The sequence below is a fragment of the Tympanuchus pallidicinctus genome, unplaced genomic scaffold, assembly GCF_026119805.1.
Source record: "Tympanuchus pallidicinctus isolate F22 unplaced genomic scaffold, pur_lepc_1.0 scaffold32, whole genome shotgun sequence".
Taxonomy (NCBI): Eukaryota; Metazoa; Chordata; class Aves; order Galliformes; family Phasianidae; genus Tympanuchus; species Tympanuchus pallidicinctus.
In genome coordinates, this window is record NW_026294750.1 from 3,662,087 (window position 1) to 3,678,401 (window position 16,315).

Consider the following 16,315-nt stretch of genomic DNA (forward strand, 5'->3'; position numbering starts at 1 on the left):
CTCCCTGGGTTGCAGAGCCTGGAGGTGCTTCCTGACGACCCCCCCCCCCCCCACCCCCCCATACTCCGGGGGATTAACAGACGTGTTCCCCCCCAGCTCTGGGAGATGTGGACTGCAGGAGAATGAATGTCCCAGCTATTTTCCAACGCTGGGATGTGGGGTTAGGGCTCGTGGTCACGGCTGTCCCCCAGCAATGCAGGGGGTGTGTGGTCACCCTCCTCTACTGAGAAACAGAGGGGCTGCTCCCCCCTCCTCCCACACCCCCCCGTGCTGCAGAGAGGCAGCACGATGCGTTCGACCCCCCCCCGAGGATGCAGAGATCCGGGGGGCAAACAGCGCGGTCCCCCCTTCCCGCAGTGACGCAGAGAGCTCCGCTGCGGGGCAGAGGGGGGGAAGGGGGGGCACAGTGCGGCGGGGTGGGGGTGGCTGCTCGGTCCCGTCCCCCCCCCTCCGCTCGGTGCCAGCCCGGCATCACGTGCCGCTCACGGTCCCCGAGCATGCCCAGCTCCCGCTCCGGCTCCCGCTCCGGCTCGGGCTCGGGCTGCGGCTCCGGCTCGGGCTGGGGCTGCCCCGAAAGGATGCTGAGCCTCTGAGTAACGGGGGGGGCCCGACCGCTGCCCGCCCTGCACGGTGAGTGCCCCTCAGGGCTGCCAACCCCCCCCCCCTCCTTCCTTCTCCCTCCTCCTCCTCTTCCTCCTCGGGTTTGCGGTGGGGGGTCGTGAAGCGGCGGAGCATCTCCAGATCGGGACGTGCGCTATGGGGCCGGCTGGGGGAGTCCTTCCTTGGGGTATCTGTGCTCCACAGGGGGGGCCCAGCACTCCTGGGCTGCTCTGAGTGTGCCCCGTGGTGCTGCAGAGGTGGCACCTTCTGACGGTCCCTTGGGAAACCCTTTCTGCAGTGACGTCGGTGAGACGTGGGGACCCCCCCCAGCTGTCCCCGCGGTGTGTTTGTGTGCTGAGTCCTCCCTTGTGTCCCCAACCCCACCGCTGTAGGATCTGTGCTTCGGGGGGGGTGGGGGGGGCTGGTCTCTGCATCCCTAAGGCCCCATGCTGATGGCTGGGGGGGCTCAGATTGTCGGGTTCCCCCCAGATATGCATGCATTGGGCTTGGTTTCATGGCTGTGTCAGGATGGGCTGCAAGCAATGCAGCCCAGGATGTTGTCTGGCACTTCCCTGGGCTCCATCTCACTGCCCACTTGTTAGCAGCACTGAGCCCCCCCCCCCATGGCGGTGTGTCAGCAGTGAGGTGCTGTGCTTTCTCACCCCCCCGCCGGAGCACTGAGGTGTCTGGCAGAGCTGGAGATGGTCCCTGAGCAGTCAATGGCAGCTTTGTGACGCTGCTGCTAAATCTGAAGGCACACGCTCTGCTCCGTCATATGATGGTGCATGCTAAATTAAACACGGGTCTGTGAATCCCATGTGGAAGGGCTGGGACTGATCACCCCATGGCAATGGGGAGGGGGCACGTGGCCATCCCTAGGTCTACAGGGGAGTGGGCAGCTCTGCTGGAGGCCATGCACTGAGGAGACCAGGATGGCATTTGCTGGGGATGATGTTCCTCCAGGCAGACGAGGCTGTTGGTAGGCAGTGCATGCTGCTCTGCAGCTGAGAATTAGCAGCATCCGTCCGTTTCTCCCACTTCTACATGCTGAAGGTTTGCAGCCCGCTGTGCATCGCATTGCATCCTGCTGTGCATCCCATTGCACATCCCATTGCATCCCACCGTGCATCGCAGGGCAGAACCTGGGCATTCTGCTCTCCAGGAGGAATTGCTCCTGGCCTTCTCCGATCCGTGCTTCTTGACCCCTTTACTCTGCTGGGGAAGAACTGGTGAAAGGTTGTGATGGAGCAGACAAGCAGTTCTCTTCATGGCTTTGGGCAGCCAGACCAGTGCCAGCCTCACTGGGAGCCGTGTTTTCCTGCTGAGTTCCCATAGAAACCGGCAGGAGCAGCAGCAGGGCTCGCAGGACTGAGGAGAGGAGGGACAGGCATGGATGGAAGGGCGAGCTGCACGCCTGGCACTGCAGGAGGAAGCTGCTGTGCCTGCTGCACCTCCCCAGCTGCTCCCTGCTTGCAAGAAGATGCATCAGCATCACCCGATCTGCAATGCTTTTATGTGCATGTGTGCATGTGCCTGTGCACGCGTGTGTCCATGTGTGGATGTGCATTTGCACCCGTGCACGCTGCTGCCTGCTGGCCCTGTGCTCTGCTGCTCTGCAGCCAGGCCTGGCATTGCCTGAATGCTGCAAACATCACCCAGATGGGCAGCCAGGGCTTAATCCCCCGCCAGGCTGCCGAGCTCAGCTTAACCCCTTGCAGCCAGGCTGGGGCTCGGGGTTCTTTTCTTCTCCATCTGTATCCCCAGGAATCAGCTGGGCTGGGATTTCTCCTGCCTGTCGTTCTAGCTGGAGGGGAAAGCACTGCTTCTCCGCCTGCCCTCCTCCCTTTCTCTTCTCTCTCTTCTCTCTCAGGCATTTGTAGTAGCATCCCCCCTTCTGTTTTCCATAGCTTGAAACACGATAATCCACAGCAGGCAGAAAGAGTGCAGCAAGGAATGCGCCGTCTCCTCCTTAGCCTCGTTTTCCCCCAGGATCTGCCAGCTCCGTGGCTGCAGGGGGGCACCCAGCTGTGCAGTGCTGCCCCATCCCAGTGGTACTTAGGGGTGTTCTGTGCTCCCCCAGCCCCAGATCTTTATGATGGGGGCAGCGGGATGAATTGTGCTGCTGTCACATTGGTTGTGCTGGGACTCAGGTTGTGCAGAAAGGCTGTTGTTGGTTTGGGTTTTTGTTTGTGTGTGTGTTTGTGTGTTGTTTGTTTTTTCTTCCTGGATTTTTGGTGCAGTTTTGCTTTTGGTTCAGTTTTCACTCCGTGCAAAGCAGTGAAAGCAGCAGCTGGGTGAGGTGGCAGGGAATCAGGTTGGGTGATGGCAGCGGCCGGTGGTGGCCTTAATCTGTGAATTTACCAAAGCTCTTTAATAAAGATTCAAAGTCACCAACTTCTCAATTAAGGGATGAGACAGCGCTTGATCCACGTTTCTGGGTCAGCCGGAGAAAGGCCGTGTCAGCCCGGCTGATGGCTTCCCTTTGATGTTTCTGAAGGAGACATTCTTTGCATAAGGACCGTGCTGTGATGCAGCAGCAGGGCTGAGCTGCTCCCTCACCCCCCGGAGCCCCGAGGAAAGCCTCTCCCATCCCCTGTGTGCGCTGCGGGGACACGGCCGGGCCAGTGCCACCACCCCGGGGGTGACACCGCTCTGCTCTGGGGCTGGGTGGGCTGCGTCCTGCCGGAGCCCCCAGCGACTCCAGGGTGCTCATAACCCTCTGTTTACTCAAACAGCAGCCGCTTGCATGGGTGTTAATTGCAGAAGCTGGCAAAGCACTAATTAGGGGATAATGAGACGGCTTTTGTGTGCGCCTGGCGTCCCGTCGACAGACAAACGCCCTGCTCTAAACATGCTGCTCCGTGTCCGTGCTGCCTGCTTGGGTGATCCTTACGGGTCGGGATATTCTATGAGTTTATGGCGATTCCCCGCTCCGCGTTACGATCCCCACTCAGGGTCCTGCCGGCTCGCCTCTCCCCCCCACCACGCACAGCACTTTGGGTGCTGCTCCCCATCTGCCCCCATTGCTCCATCCCAGCATAGCAGTGCAGCTCCTGGTTTCCTTCCACACCTCCCATATCACCGGCTCCCAGTGAAGCCGTGCGATGCCCTTCTGTTAAACGTTCTTCTCATTGCAGCTGAGCAGCTCGGGTGCAGCTGTGCTGCCCTGAGCCCCAGTGCTGGTAATTAAACGGCAGCCAGAGCCTTCGCAGTGCAGCCCTTTGTTCTCAGCAGGGCTCAGGCTGTCCCCATCCCCCGGTGGTAAGGGGCACGGGACCGGAGCTGGGAGCATTGGCAGAGCAGAGTAGAGTAGAGCAGAGCAGAGCATCCCCTGCAGCCCACATCCTCGTGCCGAGCACAGCTCCGTCACCCATCTCCCGCCGAGCAGCAGAGGCTGCTGTTCCTCTCCTGCTGCCTGCAGTTGCTGGGGACTCACAGCAGCGCTCTTCTCCTCGCCTCCCTTACGTAAGCAGCGGCGGCAGCTCCGACAGCTCAGCACCGCCGGGGCCTGGAGCCTCGCAGCTCAGGTAAGAGTCGCCCCTGCAACGTGTCTGGAATACGTAGAGGTGCTGCTGCCGTGCTCAGCCTTGGGGTCTCACATTGGGGGTGAGCTGGGAGGAATGCGCCGTGTTTGGATCCGTCTCCATCCAGGCTGGCAGCTGGAGGAACAGCCAGGACCAGTCTGGCAGCACCGAGAGCACTGAGCTCCCCATCCAGCTCGGCCGGTTCTTACCCAGCCCCGCTCTCCCCATTCCCGGGGCACCGTTTGGGAGATGCAGTGGGCGCCGTGCTCAGCACCTTCCTGGGTTCTGTGCCCCCAGGGGACGGCGCTCGGCGCCGGGTGAGGATGGGGCGTGTGCACCCATGGCACTGTGCCCCACACACAGCCGTGCTGGGGCTCAGCATCCCAAGGGCCAAACATCCACGTAGTGCTGTGTTGCACCTGTGCCCCAGGCTGGGCATCTGAAAGCCTTTGGGGGACTCTTTGTGGTGGGTGCTGTGCTCTCGTGCAGTGCTGTGATCCGGCAGGTGAGGGCTAATTGTGGCTTCAAATGAGCTGCTGCAAAGGGCTCACCTGGCGCAGGTGGTGTGGGTGAGGGTGAGCCTGGCTGCTGCTCTGCACGGCTGCTCACACCGCTGTGTTCCAGTGGCTCATCCTGACCTCTCCATTTGGGATCACGGGAGGTGGAACCCCTGGGTTACGCAGGGATTCCCTTCCTTTAAATCCACGGGTGATTTGGAGGTTTGGGTGCAGGATGGGGTTGGGCAGCGAGACAACACCCATCCCCATAGAGAACCCTTGGAAGCACTAATTCTGCAGGGTTGGGGGGCCAAGTTCTGTTGGGTTCAGAGGGAGGGGATGTGGCTGCCTGTGTGGTGACCCAACCCCCCCTGACCCCACAGCCTCGGCAGGGCTCAGCTCTGCCCCTGCTGCTCTTCGGGCCATGGTGGATCCCCAGAGCCATCTGCTCAATGTGCCGAAACTGATTTTCAAGCCTTTATTCTTCCGGAGAATTTGAAAATGAGTTGGAACCCTGAGGGTCAGGGAAGCAAATCGGGAGATGGAAATCTGTGAGTTTCGCGTGTGGCTGATTGCTTTAATTGCAGAGTGCTGGGCAGTTGGGCAGGCTGTGCTGGAGCAGAGCCCGAGCCGTAGCGCTCCTTTGCGACGCATCCTCCATGTGAGCGTGGGATTTCTTTTCCTCCTCCTTTTCTTTTCTTAAGTGCATATTTTGTGAATGTGCAAACGCAGTGACCTTTGGCAGGGGCCGCCTGCAGCTCCGTTGCTGCCTGCCTGCTGCTCTCCTGCCTGTCAGGGAGATGAGGGATTCGAGAGCTACGTGCGAACTCCACAGCCCCTGGGCTCCAACTCTCAGCTGCAATCGTGGTGATGAGTTCCCGGAGGGGAGCGCAGAGCTCCTCATCTCTGCCTGTGTGCTACGAGACGCAGGGCCATTCAGCAGCCGTCAGCGCTGCCTCTTCGTGCCCTGTCCCTCATCTCCTCCCTGCCAGCTGTGAGCTGCTCTTGGAGTGACCTTGTCCTTGCTGCCATCATCGCAGGAGGAGCTGGAGCTGGTGCATCCATTGGGGTGAGCAACCAGGAATGGGGCCAGTGGGTCCAACTCCTGCCTGGCACAACCAGCTCCTCGTGCTGCCCCATCTCCCAGTGTCCTCAGGCACAAGATAGGGCCATGACCTCCTATGGGCTGCAGACAGATCTGTGTGAGCCCACTGGAGATAAGGGCTGTGCCGGCGGGGAGCCAGCAGGAATGTGATTTATGTGGTTAAAGTTCACCTGCTCTTAGGGGCCGTCCCCACTGATGGAGGGTTTGGGCTGGATGAGGCCGGTGCAGACCTTCCTGTGTCTGTCCCCGGTTTGAAGCCTTGGGATGGGGATTTTGGGGGCTCCTGGGGTTGCTCATGAGGATGCAGCGTCCTGTTGAGGTTGGGGATGTGATGCAAACGAAGCTCCCGTGCAAAAGCTGAGATCTCTGAGGATGGTGTGAATGCAGAGAGAGGGGACAGCTGCTGTGCTGGTGCACGAGTGGGGAAACTGAGGCACATATCCTCGGTGGGGATCCAGGAGTCCTCTCTCTGCTGTCTTTTGCCCTGAGGTTTCCTGGGGTGTGTGTGTGTGCGTGTGCACACGCGTGCAGAATCCTGGCATCCAGCAGTCCCATTTCCTGATCGGGGTTTGGGTGTTACCATAGGATAATTATTCTGTAATTACTCTCTAATGAGGTAGCAATCCTGCGGCGGGGCTGCAATTAGGGCTTCCCCCCATCGGGTTGTGACCTGAGCCCCGGCCTCAAACACAGGGTCCCTGCAGGTGGGTGCCCCTCACCCCTGGGCTGGGACAGGGAAATCTGGCCTGGGATGTGCTGCAAGAGGACTTTCCTCTACGCCCATCCCCCTCTCCCAACCAGCAGCACTGGGAACACTGGAGGGGGCTGGGGGCTGTCTGTGTGTTCCCACAGTGCTTGGCGCACAGCCCTGGCACCGACCTGCACTGCTTTTCACTCCCTCCTGGCACCGGTTCCCCTGCCTCCAAGGCCCTGTGGGGATTTCCTCCAACTCTCCTTCTCTTGCCCTGCTGGCACAGCTGCTTCACTCCTGCTTGAGGCATCCCATCCCCCCTCCATCCCCAAACCCCCTCGGTGCCAACAGACATCAGCTCAGGATCCATCCTGCAGGATCACTGTGGCCAAGTGAACAGTGTGTTTGGTCCCTGAGGCTCAGGCTGACCCCGGCCGAGCACTGTGCCTTCTCCCTTCCTCCCATGCTGCAGGGCTGTTCCCTTCAGTCCCTTCCTAAATCTGGGTGCTGCTCAGAGCCAGGGATAGTGGAGCTCCAGCATCCGCTGCTGGTATTTATAGCCTGGCATGATGCTCGGAAGCAGTCATGGAGGGGGGGTTGTTTTGGTGTTATTTCTTCCCAAATCCTCCTATTTTCAAGGCCAGGCTGATTCTGCTGGAGATAAAGGCAGGCAGTGGGGCTGCCCTATGTCACCCCATGAGAGATGCTCGTACCTGGGGGACCTCAGATGGGATTTTCTCATCAAGGAGGAGAAGCAGCCAAGATGGGGTCAGGTGAAGTCCGTGTGCCCTGCGCTCACCCTTTCTGTTTGTTTTCCCAGGCAGCATCTCCTTTCAGCTCAGCTGAGCAGCAATGATTAGCAATTCCTGCTTTCATTGCAAACCCAATGCGTGCTGCATGCCTTCCCCACCCTCCCCCACCACTACCATTCCCTGCTGGGGGGACCTGCTCCACATCTTCCGATGCAAACTGTTTGTTTCAGTGTTGCCTTTTATTATTTGGGTCTTTCTCCTCCTCATCCCAGAATCAAATAGATTCTCAAATTTAGAAACAATGAGCAGCAGTCGAAGTGGGAACGTAATGAATCTTTTAAAACTCATTAGTGTAAGAGGTTGCCTTGCACTGCGGGGTGGCCAAGGGGTGCCCATGGTGGGGGGTCAGCGGGGGTCCTGTGGGACAGTGCATGCCATGGAGCGTGGGGTTCAGCCCCACATTTTTGGGATCGTGGGTCAGGACCTGAGACTGAAGGGGCCGAGATCAGCCCCGATGCTGGTGCAGCATTTGGGATGTGGATGCTGAGACCTTGCTTAGATCCCACAGCCTTGGGGGGACAGTGCAGTAGGGCAGCAGCCACCCCGTGCTGCAGAGTGGAGGGAGGGCTGCTGATAGTGAAGAGGCTGCTTGGAACCTTATGTTATCCCTCATGTGCTGGGCTTATCTGCAGGCATGCTAGTGCTGGAGATAAAGGGGACCTTGGGTTCAGGCTGGGGCTGGCGGGGGGACTGATGCTCCTTGTGCTGGCATTGGGTGGGCTGTGGAGATGCACGGACATTGGGGGGTGCACCCTCTGTGGTTGAGGACTGGGGAGGAGTCCCCCCCCCAAGGCATGGAGCAGCCCCTCCAGCTGTGCTCCCACCCTCAAGGGGGATTAGGGTTATGGGAATGGCGTGAAAAGCTCGACCCCGGCTCTTCTTCTCCATAAGGAAAAGAAAAAAAAGAAGGAAAAATGCCTTTCAGACAGCTCAAAGTCCTTTGGCATGGTGAACATGGGGAGGAAATCCCTGCCCCAGGCTGTCTCATCCCCACTGCACCCAGTGCAATCTCATTTCTCAAAGGCAAAGTTGCTCTTCTGAAGAAGCATCTTAAGATCTCAGGGTCAGCGTGCTGCTGTGTGGGGTTGGAGCAGCCGGGATGAAGTGGTCGTGGTGCTCTGTGTGCTGCCAGCACTTCCATGGGAGCAATGGGGATAGGAGACAGGTGGTGGCCCTGCCCTGGGAGGGACAGCAGAGGGTGCAGGGAGCCGTGCACGGAGCAGAGCTTGGCGTGTCTCCTTGCAATCAGGTGGAGCAATGGGAGAGGAGGAGGAGGAGGAGGAGGCAGGTGCTGGGCCTTGTGAACAGGCTGTGATTGTTTGTACCACAGCAGCGCCCACAGCTGCTTGTGCAAGCGGGGCAGGGAGTTGGCTCAGAGCTGTGCTGGGCTCATCACACCTGGGACAGAGGATCTTCAGGTGAATCCGGCCTCAGGAGCTGGAGGAGCACAGGAGAACCCTTAGCTGTGCTCGTGCTCTCTGCTCTCCCAGCGCAGTGGAGAAGGTTTCTCATGGATGCACCCGCAAAGAATCTCTCTGTGCCGAGGATCAGCAATCCTGGGGCTCCCATTTCCCAGTGGCAGTGCCCCAGTGCTGTGTTCCCTGAGCAGGGGGCACAGCTCCTTCTCTCCCCGCAGGCGGCTGCAGGATGAAGCAAGCAGCCGAGCGTGCAGCCCGGCCCCGCCGATGGTATGTGGCCGCCCCGGTTCTGGGCTGCAGGTGAGCCTGGAGAATTGGGAAAAACAGGGCAGGGTTTTGTCTTCTTGAATGTTTCCTCCCACTGCAGGAAGTACAGCCACGGTGGCACAAGGAAATCCCACAGTAGCACTGGCACAGAGAAGCCGCACGGTGGCACTGGCACGCTCTGGTTGTTAGGAGATGGCGAGCAGAGGGGCTCTGCTGTGGGGATGGCAATAGGCCTAGGGGTGAAGCTTTTGGCACCACGGTGGTCATGACCCCATCGTGGTTTGTGCATGCCTGTTGCTGCTGGGTGAGGGATGCAAATGTGCTCGTGAGCACAGGCATCTGCTTGGCTGACCCTGCGTGCTGCTGAACCCCTCCATCTGACGGTGTGAGGCTTCCATACTGCTGCTCTTAGCACCCACGTAGTACTCAGCCAGTGCCCACCACAGGGTCACAACACCTTTGCCATGAGATGCAGAGCTGGGAGGGACCAAAGCCCACCTCTGCAACGTGCCATACCCCAGCACCAGGCTGTGCTTGGAGTCCACACCAGCGTGCTTAAGTCCAGCACTGCTGACGGGGGTCTCCATGGCACAGCTGTGCCCTATAGAGTGCTGGCGTGGCTGTGAGCAGGCGGGAGTGGCGTGCAAGCTGGGGGTGTGCGTGTGTGCGAGCGCCTGTTTATATAGCAGGCAGCCAACCTGCACTCTCAGATTTCAGACCTTGCTTATCAGCCCCCGGCAGCGTTTGCTTGGACGTGGCGGCTCTCGGCGGCTGCTTCCCCCTTCCCTGCAGCCGGCGGCAGCTCCCAGCAAGCAGGTCAGGCTGAGCCTGGGTCTGGGTGGTTGGTGGAGCTGGGGGTGGAGGGAGGGGTACTGGAAGAAAGGGTTTGGGATAGTGGAGGGGCAGCAGGAAGCTGGGCTTTGCTGGATGTTGGCTGCAGAGCTGCTCGTGCAGCGCTGAGGAGTCGGGTTGAAGCTGGCACCGGTGGGCACAGATAAGGTGAGGGTGTGCAGGGGCATGGAAAAGCTGAGGATCTGCAGGGATGTGGGCACGGATAGGGTGAGGATTTGCAGGAATACTTGTCCCCGTTTGCTGGTAAACACAGCATACAGCCAAGGCTTTGTGCCCACGAGCACAGCACAGTGCCCGTGTGCACCCTGCCAGGGGTTAAACATCCTACAGGGAGCTCAGTGGCACCTGTGGGAGCACTGATAGCTGGCAGGGCTGGGAGCAGGGCTGGGGCAGCCAAGAGGGCTGAGCACACAGCTGGGCTTGCAGCAGGATGCGGGCTGGGGTCCTGCTGACTGTGTCCATGCTTTCTGCCATTGGCTGGCTTTGAAACCAGGGAGAGCCCCAACCCTTCTGGCTGGGGGATAATACAGCAAGTTGCTTGGGATGCTGCTTCAAGCCACTTCTGCAGCTGGAAGCAGGACATGGCTGCATCCTTCTGGCGTCAGACACATCCCCCCTGCAGTTCCCACAAGCTGGCAGGGCTGCCCCCAGCTCCTGCATCCCCTCCCTGGGGTGTGCATGGATGGGGTCACGATGCCCTGCACTGAACCCACACTGCTTTTCCATGTCTGTGGCAGCAAATCTGTTGACAGGGCAATGGTGGCATCTTGTGTGTCAAAGTCTGTAACCAAGCCATCCCCACATCTCTTATCTCCTGCACCGCTGAGATAAGGCAGGAAGCACCCATGCGTGTGGTGCAGCTGCAGTTCTGGATGGATGTTCAGAGCTGGATGTCACATCTGCTGTCCCTGCGTGGTGCCTGCAGCATCCTGCTGAGCAAGGATGGCACGTGGAGAGGGAGAATAGGCCTGTGAGCCCAGTGCATGGCTGGTTTCCTTCCACTCAGTGGTCTCCTAAGGAGTTAAGTTTGATCACAAACCTCCAGGTGCAATCCCTCGATTCCTGAGGACTTCTTAACATCCTGGTCCAGAAATTTCAGCCAAATGTAGCCGAGATCTGCAATCTTCATGCATGGTCCTACAGTTCTGAGTGGACAGCTGTGAGCGAGCAGAGCCATGGCGCTGCATGGATGATTGTGCTCTTCTGTACCTGCCCATGGAGCAGCAGAGAATCCAGCTCTGATACAAACCCATCCGGAGCTGCTGGGCTGCCCCAGAACCTGCTGAAGGCGAGCACCCACCTGGATCTGCCTGTCTCTGCCCTCCAGAAACTCACTGCCAGCCTCTGGCTCTTCCCAGCGCCGCCTTCCTGGAGCAAACCAGTTCTTTATAGAGGGCAATAACCAGCTTTGCTCATCTCAACTGGGACAAAGAGGAAGCCTGATGCAATTCCCCAGCCCCTGCTGCTGGGAGCCTCCTCCAGGGGATGCTGCAGGCAGGTGCAGTGGCAAAGGGATGCAACCAGGCTCCAGCACCAGCTCGGCAGCTCCTGCCCCACCTGCGTCCCTCCCCAGGCACAGCTGCAGGCACTGAGGTCCCATCAGGCTGTCACCCACTGCCCAGGGCTGAAAGCAGCACTGCAACCTCTGTGGGATGAGCACAGAGTCAGGGCTGGGCTGCAGACAGAGCCTGAAGTGCTGCATCTCCCCGCCTCGCTTGGAGCTGGATTTATTTACTGGATACTGGGGGAGAAAGGGGAACTGGCAACAGGCTCGCTTGCAAATGGGATTTCTGGGAAGTGGAAAGCTGGCTTGCTTTCAGCCCGAACTGTCCTGATTTCCAATTGGAAACATCCCACGGTGACTAAACTTCATTCAGGGGAAGATCTCGTTGCGTGGAGCTGACGCTGCTCTGCACAGCGCGGCCGTGTGGAGGTGGTGACAGCAAAGGGCCGTTTGGTGGCAGAGAGGCACTGCTCTGGGTTTGCACTGACCTGAGAAGCTCTGCTCCGTGGGGCTGCAAAGCCTTGCAGCTCTCTTTGCTTTTCCCACAGCAAATTTCTCGCTTTTCTCCAGGCAAATTCCTTGCTTTTTCCCCCTGCAGCTGTCCCTGGGACCTCACTGGGAGCGCTGCTGAGGACATGGCCTCAGTGATTCACCACGAAGCCGTGCCCCAGCTCAGCCCTGCGACACGGGGCGTGATGGGCTGGAGGCAGCCATAAACCCAGGGCACGGCTGTCCCGTCACTGCTGAGTCTGTTCCAGTAGCAACTGGGCTCAATCCCGGGTATTTTAATGGCTTGTGGAGGAGGCTGATGGCTGGGTGTGCAGTGAGCCCAGCCCTGCAGGCTGCACCGTGTGGGTGCCACCTCTGGTTGCGTTGCTGCAGCGCTGATAGGAACTGGTCAGAGCTGTGCCAGGAGCTGCTTTGAGGGTGGTTGGGGGACAGCGAGGCAGCAGCTTTTGTCCCAGGTCCTTGTCCCATCCTGAGGGTCTGACAGAGCTGGGGAGCAGAGCCCCGCCGTGCATTGGTTTGTGGGCCTCTGGGATTTGCTCTGGGTGCTCTGAAACACTGATCTGTGTCTGCCTCAAGCCGTGCTCTGGATGCGCAGCCCCAGCGGTGCTGGTGTCCCCCACCTGCCTGTGGTGGCACTGCTGCTGTGCCCTTCTGAGCAGAGCCACTCCTGCGGTGAGCTCAACCAGCCCAGCCCATCCCTCTGCCTGGGCTCCGTGTGTTTGGTTTGGTCTGAAATCTGTTTGCTTACAAACAAAGCTCAGGCTGTGGGGAACCTTTGGTTCCTGCTCTGTTTGTACGCAGAGGCTGCGGTGTGGACGCGTGCACAGGCAGGGCTGTGCTGGGGGCTGCTGGTGACAGGGCCAGGGCGTGCAGCACGTTGCTGTCACGTTGGAGGTGGCACTCCTGGATACTGGGGTGCCCTTTTGGCTGCTCCTCCATTGCACACCCGTGCTATATTCACATGCTTCTCCCAGAGCTGCGTGCAGGGCTGTGGGTCCTTGCAGGGCCCGAGAGCCTCATTCACCCCACGTAGATCAGGGCTGCTGCCTGCACCGTCCTTGGGAGCTGCCTGGCACCACGCACTTGCACAACCAAAATGCATGTGCTCTTGCATCACAGCACGGTTGCAAGCTGTTCTGAGCCTACGAAGGCTTAGGATCAGATCTGGAAACAGTGAGTTTTCCCACCGCCACCGTCACACCCATGCAGAGGTACAGAAAGCACAGCGCTGCACTGGAAAGGCCCTTGGGATGGCAGTGGCTTTGCCAGAGTGAGACTCTACCAGCTCTGCTGCAGCACGGGGGCTGTGAACTGCAGCACATGAGCCTCTTTGCAGAGATCCAAGCTAGCTGCTTGTTCCCACCCTTCCTCTCCACTGTAACAGGTGTGGGGCTGCACAGCGCCGGCACAGCCGGCAATGCCAGGAATGTGCCGAATGCGTCGGGGCTTGACTGCAGGAGGTCTGGGCACAGAGCAGCCGATGAGTCACTTGGAGGGCTGGCAGCAGCCCATGAACCCGTGGACAAGTGAACCCAAAGTCCCCCCCAAACCCAAATCCATGCGAGAAGCAGCCGCCGTCCAACCCACAGCTGGCTGGATGCTCTGAGCCCGTGCTGTGCTGTGGTGGCGGCAGTGGGGCTGAGGGTTTGGCATTGGGGGTGGAAGCAGAACGATGTTTTGCCCCCCAACATCCCGAGTTGCTGCCCCGGGAATGGGAAATCCAAAGGCTGCACCCATATGCAAAGGGGCCGAGCCCTGCTGCAGGCAGATCTTATCGGCCGCCGCATCTGTGCTTATTTACAGCTCACTCCTGTCTGTGTGGGTTTTTTTGGCCGTTCGATGGTCTTCTATCTTGATTAAAACCATCCCCACAGCAGCCCTCTGCTTTCCAGCCTGCACGGGGTGGTGCCGTGCAGATGTTTGTCCAAAGCTATTTATGAGCACTCGCAGCCTGGACGCCCCCGGGGTTGCAGGCAGGGCTGAGCTGCTGGAGAAGACAAAATCCACTGCGTGTCGGTGTCTGAAATCCCAATCTGCATCGGGCTGTGAGTACCTCTACCCCATGGCTGCAGCAATGGGACCGTGCTGAAGGAGGGGAGCATGGGCTGAGCATGGATGTTTGCTCCATTGCTGCAGGAAAAGGGGAAGCATGGGGCTGGGGATGGAGATGCTTTCCTTACCCCGTGGGTCTGCTTTGGTGGCTGAGCTTTTTCTCATCCCCTCAGTGGCTGCAGGCACTGATGTGCTCTGGCATGGGATGGGGGGGCCGGCGGCAACTGCAGCCCAAGGTTAATCATCAGCTGCCCCACGGGATGGCTAACAGCAGTGGGAAGGGAAGGAGATGTGTCCAGTCCCTGCGGCACTGGGGGGGGGTCTGTGCCTGGGGAGCGGGGAGATGTCCCTGCCAAGGGATTAACCCTATACTGACAGCACGCCTGGCTGCAGGTGATGACTTTTGTTAGAGGGAGCGTTCGTCCTTCCCAGACACACAGGGACGGTGCCAGCTGCGTGCTGCACCCCACAGCATCCCCCCCTCTGCTATTCTCCGCTGCTCATTGGGCTGCAGAATCCAGCCTCACTGCACAGAGGCAGGATGAGGCCCTCAGGGTCGGAGACGTGGAGCAGCGTGGGATGCTCATAATGAGGACTTTGCAACTGCCACCAGGTGCAGCTGCTCAGTGCTGTAGGGACAGGCACGAATCCCCCAGGGTGCAGAGCCCCTCGGGAGCCCCTTTGCGTTGGGAGAGGGTGGATGGGTGAGCTGCACCGCGGTGACGCGCGAGGGGCTTTGGGACACCGTAACCAACGCCGATGGAAGAATCCTACCGCTGCGGCGCGGTGCCGAGGGGGTTAAAGCAGCCGGGCTGCGGTGGCTGTTAATGATTGATACTGACCGCGGTCCCGAAGGGCTCTGCAGGAAATCATCCAGCGGCAGCTCACAGCCGCCGGCTTTGGCAAACGGTGCGGACGGAAGGGACGCGCGGTGGCGGCGGTGAGTGCGTGCGGTGCGGTGCGGTGCGGTGACACACGTGGGCCATTGTCTGCGGGCGGGGGGGGGCGCGGGGCGACGCGGATGCGGCCGCCGAAGTGTCGCTGCGGTGCCCGTCGCCGAAAGGATGCTGTCGCGATTATCGTGTGCGGTGGTTTAAGCAGGTGCTGAGGATTTAACCCGAAAGGATTTCCCCACGCTGCTGCCGTAATCCCCCACCCCTGACCTGAGTTGCCCGAGGAGAGCTCGGCTCTGGTTTGCTTTCTGCCTCGATTGCTTCAGACAGGTATTTCTGCTGCTGGAGGTGGTTTGGTAAAGAGCTTAGGGAGAGCTTTATATCCCTCAGGCCTGGGGTTGGTGTGCAGTTCTGTGGCCATATCTGTGCAGCACCTGGTTTGGAGGTTTTGCCCACAGCACCACGCCGGACCCTGCGCCCACGTCCCCACTGTGACCCCATGGCCAGGGGAATGGTCTGCAGATCCAGAATGGTTCCAGGTTGGTGGGGGCTGTGGTTTTGTGGGGGGAGGCTGATGGCTGTGTCCTGAGCTGGGTTATGCACTCCACGTCTCCTGTCTGCTCACCCACGCTGTGCCATGTGCATCTCAGCGTCTGCACAGCTCTCTGTGGGCACAGTGGGTGCTGGGATGTGGGTGTATTTGTCCCCAAGAAGGGACAGCAGGGCGATGTGGCTGAAGTGGGCACAGAGCTGTGCCCCCATCCTCGGTCACTGCTGTCACAACGCTGCGACATTCCTCAAATGTCAGACCATGGATACGGGCTGCCCCAGGCTTTGCATCTCTCTCAGCAGCGCATTCCAGCCGGGCTGTCCCTTTGAGGGATGCCTTTGCCTCTCCCCCCTTCCAGAGCCGGAGCTGTGATGGAGCTGGAGTTACCAGGGAGATCAAACATAAACTCTCTGCTTCCCCTGGACTCTTCTCCTTGGCTGGAGCAGGAGGGGAGTGCCGGCCCCCCCGCCGCAGGCAATGCTGACTGCCAGCAGCCGCTTTGTTCTCTGGAAATCCCCTGAGGTCCTTGGGCTCCATCCCGCCCTGCAGTGCTGAGCACAGAGGGGGCTTTGCCATCTTATCTCCCATTTATCCAGGCTGGGACCCCGGATCGATGATGGTCCCAACCTCATAGGGTCCCTCAGGTGTCACCGCTCAGTGCCACCACCGCCCAGCTGCGTGGTGGTGACGTTACACGTTGTGCTCAGTGATGCAGAGTCACCCTGTGGGATGTGGGCACGCAGGCAGCCGCCGTGCTCCCTCCCTTCCGGGGACTTTGCCCAGCAGCTGCCAGCCCCAGCGCTGCGTGCAGGATCCAACTCAGGCTTTGTGACTTTCCCTCCTTGTGTATCTCCCATGGATTTACTGCCAGGATGTGTTTGCAGCCCGGAAAGCCCAGCCTGGCTGAGGTGCTGGTGGGCTCAGTGGCCCACCCTGTAGGGTGCACAGAATGCAGCAAAGCATTGGGTGCAGGCTGACGTCCAGTGATGGATGGTGAGGTGCGGTGCTGTGGCAGCTGACGTGTGTGGTTTGTCACCAGG

The 16,315-nt window shown here is 59.8% G+C and overlaps 1 protein-coding gene across 5 annotated transcripts in view; it reads left to right on the forward strand.

The window, feature by feature from the left end:
* Window positions 1-493: 493 nt before the first annotated feature.
* PLEKHA6 (pleckstrin homology domain containing A6) overlaps window positions 494-16,315 on the forward strand; it is a 39,525-nt gene continuing 23,703 nt past the window's right edge. Inside the window, exon 1 of one of the 5 annotated variants that reach the window (XM_052698191.1) lies at window positions 494-630. The gene's annotated coding sequence lies outside the window, so the exon portion shown is untranslated. Of the gene's footprint in view, window positions 631-9,630; window positions 9,731-13,715; window positions 13,826-14,664; window positions 14,773-14,933; window positions 15,056-16,315 lie in introns of those variants that run through there. The other 4 variants (XM_052698190.1, XM_052698188.1, XM_052698180.1 and 1 more) reach the window with 4 other exon arrangements.